The sequence below is a fragment of the Lithobates pipiens genome, unplaced genomic scaffold (assembly GCF_037356315.1).
Source record: "Lithobates pipiens isolate NorthernLeopardFrog02 unplaced genomic scaffold, aLitPip1_a1.2 Scaffold_27, whole genome shotgun sequence".
NCBI classification, from domain to species: domain Eukaryota; kingdom Metazoa; phylum Chordata; class Amphibia; order Anura; family Ranidae; genus Lithobates; species Lithobates pipiens.
This window is the reverse complement of record NW_027507788.1, coordinates 74,508,824-74,521,566: the sequence shown is the minus strand read 5'-3', so window position 1 is coordinate 74,521,566 and position 12,743 is coordinate 74,508,824.

Here is a 12,743-nt window from a genome sequence, read left to right as displayed (position 1 = left end):
ACAAATTTATTAGCATGTTCTGCTGCAAACTGAACTGGGGGAGGGGTGTTTGGCTCATCCCTACCATATAGTATATCCGGTTCCCGACCAGCGCACGCCGATGTACGTCGGCAGAATGGCACGGGCAGGCATATTGGCGTACAGGTACATCCAATCTCTGTGCTGGTCGGGACCCCCGTGAGTCCGGTCACGGGTCCCACGGACTCGATCGCCGCGGGCATACATATTGTCTCACGGGGCGGCTGAATGGAGAGATGCCGTTGTAAACAGCATCTCACCATTCTGCCTAGCAACTAGTGATGCTGATCTCTGCTCCATGTGATTGGAGCAGAGATCAGTGTTCACTAAATGAAAGCCCAGCCCCCAACAGGTAGCAACACACCCCTAGGAACACTTAACCCCTACACTGCCACCCATTGGTTAACCCTTAACTGCCAGTGTCATTTACACAGGAATCACTGCATTTGTATAGCAGTGATTGCTGCATAAATGACAATGGTCCCAAAAATGTGTCAAAAATGTCCATAACGTCGCAGTCACAATCAAAATCGCTGATCACCGCCATTACTAGTAAAAAAAAATATTAATAAAAATGCCATAAAACTATCCCCTATTTTGTAAACGCTATAACTTTTGCGCAAACCAATCAATAATCGCTTATTGCGATTTTTTTTACCAAAAATATGTAGAAGAATACGTATTGGCCTAAACTGAGGGAAAAAATTTTTTTTTATATATTTTTGGGGGATATTTTTTAGAACAAAAAGTAAAAAATATTGCTTTTTTTAAAAAAATTGTCGCTCTATTTTTGTTTATAGCGCAAAAAAACGCAGGGATGGTCAAATACCACCAAAAGAAAGCTCTATTTGTGGCAAAAAAAAAGACGTCAATTTGGTTTGGGAGCCACGTTGCACGACCGCACAATTGTCAGTTAAAGCGACGCAGTGCCGAATCCATTTGACCAGCAAAATGGTCCGGGGCTGAAGTGGATATACAGGCGGTCCCAAATTTTCAAACATCTGACTTACAAACGACTCCTACTTACAAATGGAGGGAGACAACAGGAAGTGAGAGGAAATCTACCCTTAGGAAGGGAAATTCTCTCCTGTAAGAGTTAACAAGGGAAAAGGGTGTCTCCACTGATGCTTGATCACCAATTCTTTTTGCCCTCATAATCCCAAATTTTCAAAATCCAATTGTCATTGGGACAGAAAATGAGGTAAAATCTTCTGAACAGGGGCACAGATAGCAAAACAAATGTTACAGGGGTGATAACCCTTCCCTATGTTATTAAAAAAGTTTAAAAATAGATTTTGTACCTGTTCCAAATTACAAACCTACAGTCCCTATCTTGTTTGTAACCCGGGGGAACGCCTGTATACTGCTGTTCAGAGTATATAGGGTCTGGGGGTCCAAAGCCTTTTTTTTGTAATTTGGGTGCAGGGTTCCCCTTAATATCCATACCAGACCCAAAGGGCCTGGTAATGGGCTGGGGGGAGGGGGTGACCCATGCCGTTTTTCTCAATGATTTTCATGTATATTGCTGGAACACGTCATTACATCACAGCAGTTTTGACTTGTATTCCTTTAGAAATGTCATTTTGTGCAGGGACTGTTCTAAAAGCAGGAAAAAAGCACCACTACAGGCATACTATAGACACCCCACAGGCACAATATTTAAAGGAAAAATTCTCTTTTATTGTTTACTTTAAGCATTATTAAAATCACTGCTCCCGAAAATACGGCTGTTTAAAACTTTTTTTTGCACTGATGCATGTTGCCTGGGGAAGGACCCGGTTCCCCAAACACTTTTTATGACAATAACTTGCATATTAGCCTTTAAAATTAGCACTTTTGATTTTTCACATTAGAATCCCATAGACTTTAATGGTGTTTGTGAGTTTGCACAAATTTTTTGTCTGTTTGCATGTTCTACTGCAAACCGAACCGGGGGGTGTTCGGCTCATCCCTAATTATTACACATTATCATTATACATGATTTATATAGCACCATCAGATTGCATTGTTATAAACCCACTCCACTGTATGTTTGGGCAAGGTGTCCATTCCAATGGCATCAAAAAACGGGTAGGGATTTGTAAGACGGAGACAGGATTGGTGATAAAGGAATCTATAGTTCACTAAAAATACTGGAATATGCATTCTGAAATTCCACAGAAAGCTATTCATTCCAGCTGGACTGTAACCAACAGAAATTGGAGTTGGTTGATTCCTTCCCAGGTGAAACAAGTCAAGGAGTGCAGGAACACAAGGGAGAGATAATTGTTGAGCCCTCCTCACAGTACAGGGGAAGAGTGAGGGTGAAGGGGGTAAATAATGAGTAGAAGAGAGAAAAAAATCTCCATTTCGATTCAAAAAAAGTGTGAGGTATTTTTATTTATGTTGAGACTTTAGGAACCGGAAGCATGGACTTTTTCTTTAAGATGAAATTGTCTGATGCTTGTCCTGTGTTAAGATAAAGAAAAGTTTATTGACAGCTCCTCTGCCTGCACTAGGCTGCAGTGTCTGAGGGGCTTGCCAGGAATTCATTATTGCCTGTGTCTATGCTTGTTTAAATACCGCTCAGGGAGACAGGTGGGCATATAGAGATGCTATTTTCACTGTACGCATGACCGGCTCTGCAGTAGTTCACATGTGAGCGCACATGGAGTATCGCCTGCAGTTAGGGTTAGCAACTACGTTCTCATGCAACTACGTTCTCTTGCAATTACGTTCTCATTCGATTCACATTCTCATGCAATTACTTTCTCATGTGATTCACGTTCTCATGCAATGTACGTGTTCAGGAAAATTATGGTTTCTCATGCAATTTACGTTCCCATGTGATGTACGTTCTCACGCGGTTAGGTTCTCATGTGGTGTACATCCTCACAAGGTTTACGTTCTCATGCAGTGTTTGTTCTCATGCAATTCACATTTCTCGTGCAGTTTACGGTTTTCATGCAATCTACATTTCACAGTTTTTTTTTACGTTTCTTATGCAGTTTACGGTTTCTTGCACAATTTATGGTTCACATGCAATTGGCGTTTCTCATGCAATTTACGGTTTTATGCAATTCATGGTTTTCATGCAGTTGGCGGTTTTTCATGCAATTTATGATTTCTTACGCAATCTGGCTTTGTTCATGCGATTTGGGTCTCTCATGCGATTTGCGTTTCTCATGAAATTGGCATTTCTCATGCAATTTACAGGTTTCCATGCGATTTGCCTTTCTCATGCGATTTGCCTTTCTCATGCATTTGAAGTTTTTATACGATTTACTGTTGTAAGGTAATTATGGTTCTCGTGAAATTTATGGTTCTCATGCATTTTACGTTTCTCATGCGATTTACGTGTCTGATGTAATTTACATGTCTGATGCAATTTACGTGTCTCATGCAACTTTTATGGTTCTCATGCAATTTTATGATTCTTGTGCAATTTTTCAATTCTCATGCCAATTCATGTTTTTCCCATGTTTGTTACGTTTCTCACGTTTCCCATGTTTCTTTCGTTCCCCATGTTTCTCACGTTCCCCATGTTTCTCACGTTTCCCATGTTTCCCATGTTTCTTATGTTTCCCAGGTTTCTTACGTTTCCCATGTTTCTTACATTTTCCCATGTTTCCCATTTTTCTTGCGTGTCCCATGTTTCTTGCGTGTCCCATGTTTCTTGCGTGTCCCATGTTTCTTGCGTGTCCCATGTTTCTTGCGTTTCCCATGTTTCTTTCGTTTTCCGAGTTTTACCAGGTTTCTCACGTTTCATGTCATAGGTTTTTATGTCATTGCCTTTTCGTTCGCTGCATTTCCATTTGCTGGTGCTTACATCCAGGATCTGTCACGTCTTCAGATCCATACGGGCTGAGGTTTTGTTTTTCATTTATTGTCGTCCCACAATCGTCTTGCCTGTAGTCCGTACATCGTACGTGCACGTTCACCATTACACCTTTACTACTACCCATCACGGTCTGTGGGTACATAAGCCCTGAGTGTTTGTTTTAATTTCCTGTCTTGGAGCAGCAGGTTGCTCAGGCTCACTTTTGCATACACTAGGGTGGTGTTGTCATTAGGTTCACATCCATACTCTGTTGGTCCTGTCATTTCTGCACCCACGTCCTTATACTTGTTAGGTTCCAGGGGGATTGTTCTATCATGGGCTGGTTGTCTGTTATGTTCTCTGGTTGTTTCCCGCAGCTGAGTTGTCCATGTTCTTACACAGCAGGTTACCCATCACGTCTATGGGTTTAACAGATTGAGGTGATCGATTTTAATTGGCTTGTTCAGTGGCAAGTCTCCTCATCTGTTCTTACGCTGCTTACATATTTCGTACCAATCTCATGTTTCTCATGCAATTTACGTTTCTCATGCAATTTACGTTTCTCATGCATTTTGTGTGTCTCATGCATTTTGTTGTCTCTGTGCCATCTCTCGTTTTTCATGTTTTCTCTTGTTTTCTCAGGTTTCTCTCATTTTCCCAGGTTTCTCTCGTTTTCCCGTTTTTACTCTCGTTCTCATGTCTCAAGCATCACATATTGGGGGTTTTAGCTTCTTTTACTCCAGCTGGGGGGTTCGGAGCTCGATAGCTCACCCTCTCTTAGAACCTGGACCATCCAAGGTTTCGTTGTTCACACATAGCTAGCTTCAACTTTTGCTCTGTTGGCAGTATTTCAACGCAGGGTCTTTGCTTTCCCGGCTTTGGCTCGCTAAGCTAATTAGGTTACTGTTACCTTGCGCGTCCAGTGCGGAGCAGTTTACTCTGCTGTGTGTGGTGCTTCCCTTAGCTACATTTTGCCAGGAGTGGCGTAATAGTATTGTACCATTGGTAAGTCAGCCATTGCAGCTCCTGCAAAAGGGAATGTAACCGTGCTAAAGTAAAAAATATTGAAATAAAAATGCACAGAACAGCAGCAGTATATAGTGTGATGACACCAAAATACAATAAAAAAATCAAACTACGCTTATCCAAAACTTAAACTAAAGTCCAAATTTAATTTCAAGTGCCAAGGAAGGGCGCCACAGTGGTGTAGTGGTTAGCAATCTCACCTAGCAGTAAGAAGGTCGCTGGTTCAAATCCCAACCACGAGACTACCTGCCTGGAGTTTGCATGTTCTCCCTGTGCCTGCGTGGGTTTCCTCTGGGTACTCCCACAATCCAAAGACATGCAGGTAGGTTAATTGGCTTCTGTCCAAAATTGGCCCTAGTATATGAATGGGGACCTTGGATTGTGGGCTCCTTGAGGATAGGGACTGATGTGGGTATAGCAATGTACAGGGAAAAGGGACAATTGTAGACACTCACTCAGGTTGAACTGGATGGACAGGTGTCTTTATTCAACCTAACTAACTATGAAACTAGGAAACTATGGAAGGAAACATTGTTCAAATATTTGTAGGGAAAAGAATTACTGAGATCGCTAATTCCAGACACCACAGTGTGCATGCATGCACAAACAGTGCCCGGTCACCGTAAATGTAAGTTATGCTCACCAGATAGCAAGCATTCGAGGTGGTTTGCTAAACCCAGCCTAGGGCCTTTACGCTCGCAGATGTCCCCACCAGGAAACAGCATACACTAGATCCGTTCAGAATCCATACATTCTTACAATTCGCTCAAAAAGAAGAAAATGGCTGCCATAGTGTAGTACATTAGATAATAACGAATAAATTTAATTAAAAGTTGCACTTACAATTACGTAAAGCATAAAACACATGTAAACAATATTGCCGGCCGGCATAAATGAACAGAGCCTGTCCTCCTCGAACCAACAGCGTGGTGACATCACTGCATACCCTCCTAGACGCGTTTCGTCACTAATCGGATGTTTTCAATGGGGAAGCAGTGATCCACCACATTTATAGACCTCCCATGCCTTGTTCTGAGTCCCAGGAAAATAGATTGTTCGTAAACACTATATTGGAAATGGGCAATTCTCCCTTCCTCCCATAGTGTCTCGATAGATCAAATTCCTGAGCCCACTTATTATTTACCCTAACCTTTTCTATATTAACTTGAACGGGACTTTGCCCTTCTCCCTTAGAACGAAACGTAAACATGTAGAACCGGAAACACATTTCCGTAATGTTTGCACAAAACGACAAAAACGCTCCTCTATCAAACTCCAGAACCAGGCTAATATTAACCCGTTATTCTAAAAAAACTATTTCTGTCTGATGTATATAATAGAGATCCCTAATTGAACGTGTGGGCGGTATGTAATCAATACATTCACCCCACATAAACATAATCTTTCCCTAAATAGAAAAATATTTTTAAATTAGTTAATTCAATTACTTGTCAAATTAATTATGAGCATAAAAATAAATACAAATAGGATTATTTCATATCAATAAGTACCATTATATTAAATTACAGTCATTGATAAATTAAACCATAATAATTATTACAATGAACAATTTATTCTTTCCTATTTATGTGCAATCTTTTAATTGTAGAATTTGAGTAACCCCAATAACTAATGTGAATAGTGTAAAAATGTATGTTCCATTAGTATGAATACAATAATGGAAAAAAATATTGAAATGTGACGTGGATATATAAGGAAAAACGTATTATATAACCAACACTATTTTATAGAAATAACAAAAATAATAATGATAATTAGGGATGGCCGAACGGTTCGCCCGGTCGCAAATTTCGGCTGTTTGCCGTCCGCCTGATCGGCGGACTATTGCCGCCGTTCGCCCAGCGGACTTCCGTGTTTACTGTGTAAAAGAACTTTGACCTATGATGACACATTCATCATGGGGTACAGGACAGCCAATTGAGACAATACAGCACATGGACACTTGGACATTCCCCCTAACTTATAAATAGACCCGATCCGGCGGCCATTTTACATTCTTTCGTATGTCACTATAGGGAGAGGTTGCTGTGTGGAGCAGGGAGAGACTTCAGTGACCCAAATCGCTAGCTATTAGGTCCACAAAAGTTATTTTAAGGACTGATATCATGGTATAGGTGTTGGGTGTAGTTCAGGATATAGGTTTGAGGCACTGCTGTGCTAGTGATTGTTGCAACAGCCTGTCTTTTGTCAGTGTAGAGAGAGGGACAGGACGCCGTGTGCAGCAGGGTCAGTCAGTTTAATCATTAGCTGTTACTATTAGGTCCACAAAAGTCCTTTTCAGGACTGGTATGGTAAAGTAGTACAGGATATAGTTTTGCGTGCTATTCAAGTTATTGTTCCAGCAGCCTGTATTTTGTCAGTTTAAATAGGGACAGGCAGGAAGATGTGTGTGGCAGTGAGGGACAGTCAGTTTAATCAGTAGCTGTTACTATTAGGTCCACAAAGGTTCTTTTCAGGACTGATATGGTAATAGGCTTGTACACGTATAATATTCTTTCTTCCAAATATAGAAAGAATATTATACTTCACTGCTGCCCTTCTGCTGCAGTAGTCCTTTATGAGTATAGGGACTGAGGTACAGTCTGCTAATCATTCACAACCTACTAGTTCCACAAAGTTCCTTATAAGGACTGGTAAGGTATAGGGTACTACAGTACATAGGGTTGAGTGAGGTACAGTCTGCTATTCCTTAAGGACTGGTATAGGTCCACAATATATAGGGTTGAGGTGCACTACTGCTGACTGCTGCCCTTCTGCTGCAGTAGTCCTTTATCAGTATAGGGACTGAGGTACAGTCTGCTAATCATTCACAACCTACTAGTTCCACAAAGGTCCTTATAAGGACTGGTAAGGTATAGAGTACTACAGTACATAGAGTTGAGTGAGGTACAGTCTGCTATTCCTTAAGGACTGGTATAGGTCCACAATATATAGGGTTGAGGTGCACTACTGCTGACTGCTGCCCTTCTGCTGCAGTAGTCCTTTATCAGTATAGGGACTGAGGTACAGTCTGCTAATCATTCACAACCTACTAGTTCCACAAAGGTCCTTATAAGGACTGGTAAGGTATAGGGTACTACAGTACATAGGGTTGAGTGAGGTACAGTCTGCTAATCCTTAAGGACTGGTATAGGTCCACAATATATAGGGTTGAGGTGCACTACTGCTGACTGCTGCCCTATTCTGCAGCAGTCCTTTATCAGTATAGGGACTGAGAGTTTTGTCACAGGGTCATTTAAAAAATGAAAAAAGAAGAACTGCGCTAACCTCAAAATCCCAAAGTGAATGAGATGTATGTATGTACTAAACAAAAGAAAAAAAAAACTACAAATATAATGCCTCTAGAGCCACCTCAAAGAATGGTGCATTCAATTATATATGCATAAATGTACAAAACTAGTAAAAAGTGAAACACAATTACGTGTCATTAATGTGATAAATAAAACATAAAAGATAAACAATGAAAAACAGCCCAAAAACAAAAATATAAATATATACCCCTAAAAATAAACACACCCCAAAACTTGAAAAGTGCATGAGATAAAAGACAAAAAATAATACTAAAAATTATTAACTCTATATAGAGTTGCTTAGAACTTTTATATTACAGCACCTCTGAAAATGGAACATCAAGGATTCTGAGAGGGCTTCTAAAGACGACAACTATAATGATTAAACAATGTGGTATCATACGAGAAAAATCTTCGTGCATGTCCTATCAGATAATATCAGATGAACTGTCGTGATCGACTTTTGCAAAGTTGGGAGTGATATATGGAGTAACAGCTATAGTTCCACTGTGTGAAAGATCTGGGATCACTTAAAGGGGAACAGCTACCTGGATATCCATTTGATTACATTCTGCTTGTGGTGACCCTCTGTAACGGGGGGTCGCTTGGAGCCGGTAAGGAGCCAATATATTTGTCTGGTGACGGGAAAGAGCACATTACACTTCTGGAGAGGAAATTTAATTTGTGTGCTTCAAATCCAGTTATTCACATGAAGATTTTCTCACTGGTGTTTGTTTAACCATATGGAGACTTTGCATTAATAATTTGTCATATAATTATATGGATGTTATATAGAGTTGATAATTTTTAGTATAATTTTTTGTCTTTTATCTCATGCACTTCTCAAGTTTTGGGGTGTGTTTATTTCTAGGGGTATATATTTATATTTTTGTTTTTGGGCTGTTTTTCATTGTTTATCTTTTATGTTTTATTTATCACATTAATGACACGTAATTGTGTTTCACTTTTTACTAGTTTTGTACATTTATGCATATATAATTGAATGCACCATTCTTTGAGGTGGCTCTAGAGGCATTATATTTGTAGTTTTTTATTCTTTTGTTTAGTACATGCATACATCTCATTCACTTTGGGATTTTGAGGTTAGCGCAGTTCTTCTTTTTTCTTTTTCTTTATTTGTGTATTTTTGGTATACATCAGAATTGCAGCTTCCGACCAGTGTTGTTTTTATTCCGTAGCGCAGTTTTTCCCCCTTTTTTTTCTGTCATTTAAAAAATGACAGGCAGAGGAAGAGGCAGGCCCTTCCGCAGGGGTGGTAGGGGTAGGGCAGGAGCAACAGGCTTGAGCCAAAGTGGGAAGTTGCAGAAGGTGCGTTCAATTACTTTAAAGGACGCACCAGACTTGGTTGAGTGGCTCACTCAGCCTTACTCTTCTGCACCCTCCTCATCCTCTCGATCTGCACCCTCTTCTTCACTCTCTGCTATGTGCACCCCCAAAGACACTACCACCAACAACACCACCACATACTTTCCGCTTGAGTCACAGGAATTATTTTCCGATCCATATCAAGACATTTCTGATGCGTAGCCACTCTTGGCATTGGATCAGGAAGAGGAGGTAGCAACAACCGCCACTCAGCAGTCTGACGACAGTACCCAGATCAGCCCAAGGAGGAGGTTGGTCCCCGGTGTTGCTGCCTACTCCGAGATCTCTAATTATAGCGGTGGGGAAGGTGACGTTGATGATGACTTGTCTAGTGATGTCACGTGGGTGCCCACAAGAGAGGAAGAGGAGGGGAGTTCAGAGGGAGATATGGACCAGCAGATAGGGAGGAGAAGCAGGAAGAACTTACATTGCACAGGAGGGACAAAGCAGACTGCAAATGTATCAGGAGCGAGTCATCGACCATGTACGGTCACATCTGGCGCTCCCAGGACGCCGGCACATGGCTCCGCAGTGTGGGCTTTTTTTAACGTGTCCGCTGCTGACAATAGTGTTGCCATCTGCAATGTTTGCAGTCAACGCATTAGTCGCAGTAAGCCCAACACTCACCTAGGGACGATCGCCTTAAGAAGGCACATGTGCAGACATCACCGAGCCCAGTGGGAGCAACAGAACACACAAAGCCACACTCCAGGCTCTCACCGTCCAGCCTCGTCTTCTACTTCTCCTTCTCCTCTCTCCTCACAATTGTCCTCCACTCCACCTTCCATCACGCCAAGCTCACGTTTTTCTGCAAAAAGGCAGGCTTCCGTGGGCCTAATGTTCGAGCGTAAAAAAATGATGATGCCGGATAACCCTCTTGCCCAACGGTTGACGGCTGGCTTGTCAGAACTGATAGCCCGCCAACTACTGCCATATAAACTGGTGGACTCGGAGGCCTTTCGAAAATTTGTGGCCATTGGAACACCACAATGGAAGGTCCCAGGAAGGAAGTATTTCTCAGAGAAGGGCATCCCAGAGCTATATGGCCATGTTCAGCGGCAAGTGAATGTATCTCTGGCACACAGTGTCGGTGCCAAGATACATCTGACCACAGACACGTGGTCTAGCAAACACGGGCAGGGAAGGTATATCACTTTTACTGCCCACTGGGTGAACCTTCTGACAGCCGTCAAGCATGTAACCCCTGGCACCCGTGTAGATTTGGTTTTGCCGCCATGGATTGCATGCAGGCCTGGCTCTTCTTCTCCTCCTCCTACTCCATCCTCCTCCCTCTCCTCCTCGGCTGACTCCTCCTTTTCCGCTGCTAGCATCTCTTCCGCTGCGCCGCCCAAGCTCCCCAGAACCTATTCGACATGCCAGGTGAGACGTTTCCATGCCGTGCTGCGTCTGTTGTGCCTGGAAGCCAAGAGCCACACTGGCCCGGCACTCCTTTCAGCTTTGCGTTCACAGGCAGATCAGTGGCTAACACCGCTCAATTTGACAGTTGGTAAAGTGGTGTGTGACAACGCTGCCAATCTGCTTAGCGCATTGAAACAGGGCAAAATGACGCATGTGCTATGCATGGCACACGTCTTAAACTTGGTCGTGCAGCGATTCGTTGTCAAATACCCTGGGGTCCAGGACATCTTGCGGCAGGCAAGGAAAATCTCGGCCCATTTCAGAAGATCTTACACGGCCATGGCTCGCCTTGCTGACATTCAGCGGCGACACAATCTGCCGGTCAGAGGTCTTATTTGCGATTGCCCGACGCAATGGAACTCAACCTTCTATATGCTTGATAGGCTGCTCCAGCAGAAACGTGCAGTTAACGTCTACCTGTATGAACTCTGCGGCAGAACAGGTTCTGGGGAGTTGTTTTTTTTTTCACTGCGCCAGTGGCTGCTCATGCGCGAGGCATGCAGTCTTCTGCGGCCATTTGAGGAGATCACCAAACTGGTCAGTCGCAGCCATGGCGCCATCAGTGATATGGTACCTTATGCCTTCTTTATGGAGCATGCATTGCGTTGTGTCATTGATCAAGCTGTGGAGGAGCAGGAGCGGGAAGATGAGGAAGAGGAGGTAGCAAGAACCGCCACTCAGCAGTCTGTCGACAGTACCCAGATCAGCCCAAGGAGGAGGTTGGTCCCCAGTGTTGCTGCCTACTCCGAGATCTCTAATTATAGCGGTGGGGAAGGTGACATCGATGATGACGTGTCTAGAGATGTCACGTGGGTGCCCACAAGAGAGGAACAGGAGCGTGCATTGCGTTGTGTCATTGATCAAGCTGTGGAGGAGCAGGAGCGGGAAGATGAGGAAGTCGCAATGCTGGATGAATTCCAAGGGGGGGCTACTCTATCAACAGGAGTCTGAAGAGGAGTCAGAGGAGGATGATGCCGGGGCGGATGAGGAGGAGCAAGAAGAGCATGCTTTAAACCTTTCTGGGATCCCTGTTGTTGTGCGTGGATGGGGAGAGGAGAATGAAGAGGACGACATTATCCTGGATGATGAGCAGGAGCCAGGCCACCACACCGCTTCCAGTTTAGTGCAAATGGGGGGCCTTCATGCTCCAGTGTTTTAATAGGGACCCCCGTATAAAAAGCATAAGGGTCAAGGACCAGTACTGGGTGGCAATGTACTTAGACCCCGGTACAAACACAAAATGGTGGAAATGTTACCGCCGTCACAGAGGGCTGTCAGAATGGAGCACTTCTAGGCCTTGCTTCGAGAAATGCTGCATTCTGCTTTTGCGTGCGCTGGCAGAGGAGCAATTCCCACTCCCAGAGAAGGAGTTGCGGGTATCAATCCAACAGCGCCTGCAAGAAGAGGCCGATTTGAAGATGTGTTGGTGACTTCGGATATGAGGTCATTCTTTCAGCCGACCCATCGACAGGTGTCATCCGGATCCAGCATCAGGGAACACCTAGACCGTCAGGTGTCCGACTACATCGGGTTAACAGCCGATGTGGACGCTCTGAGGAGTGATGAACCCCTGGACTACTGGGTGGGCAGGCTTGACCTCTGGCCAGAGCTTGCCCAATTTGCAATCAAACTGTTGGCTTGCCCCTCGTCCAGTGTCCTGTCCGAAAGGACGTTCAGCGCAGCAGGGGGGATCGTAACCGATAAGTGTACTTGCCTAGCTCACGACAGTGTTAAGTACCTCACATTTCTAAAAATGAATGAGGCATGGATCTCGGAGGAATTCA